Raw genomic sequence first — 530 nt, forward strand, 5'->3', positions numbered from 1 at the left:
GTATTCCTCCATTGAAGGAATTCAATAGAAGAAGAAAGCTACAGAGCCGCGTATTCTTCAGTTCATCAATTTCGTTTCGTGTATGAATGACGTAGTGTTTTATAGATGCTTTAGGGTTTATTAATACTGTAGTTTTTATTATTTTTTTCTGGTTTTATTGGTGTTTTAGGGTTTATTGATGTGTTAATGTTTATTGATGCTTCTCCTCGACGGCACCCAAGCAGCATCAGGCGTCACCTACCAACCGCTGGCTTTGCACCGGTTCTTCTTTTTTCTTTCGTTCTGAGTTTGTGTTTTCTGGTGTATGTACAGTCTGTAATTTTCAGTTGTATTCTCTTTTTCCTTTCTTCTATTGAATGGAGGAACCGCCATTCATCGCTGGGGCCCATAATGCAGGGCGGCCTCCAGTCACTGCAGCAACCCACACCAGCAGCACCAGCAGCAGCAGCAGCAGCAGCAACAGCAGCAGCAGCAGCAGCAGCAGGTACTCTAGCCAAGCATTGCCGCCGCACTTGTTTCCTTCTGCAGCA

Source organism: Eimeria mitis, genomic scaffold (assembly GCF_000499745.2).
Source record: "Eimeria mitis Houghton genomic scaffold, Emh_scaff3836, whole genome shotgun sequence".
In the NCBI taxonomy this organism is placed as follows: Eukaryota; Apicomplexa; class Conoidasida; order Eucoccidiorida; family Eimeriidae; genus Eimeria; species Eimeria mitis.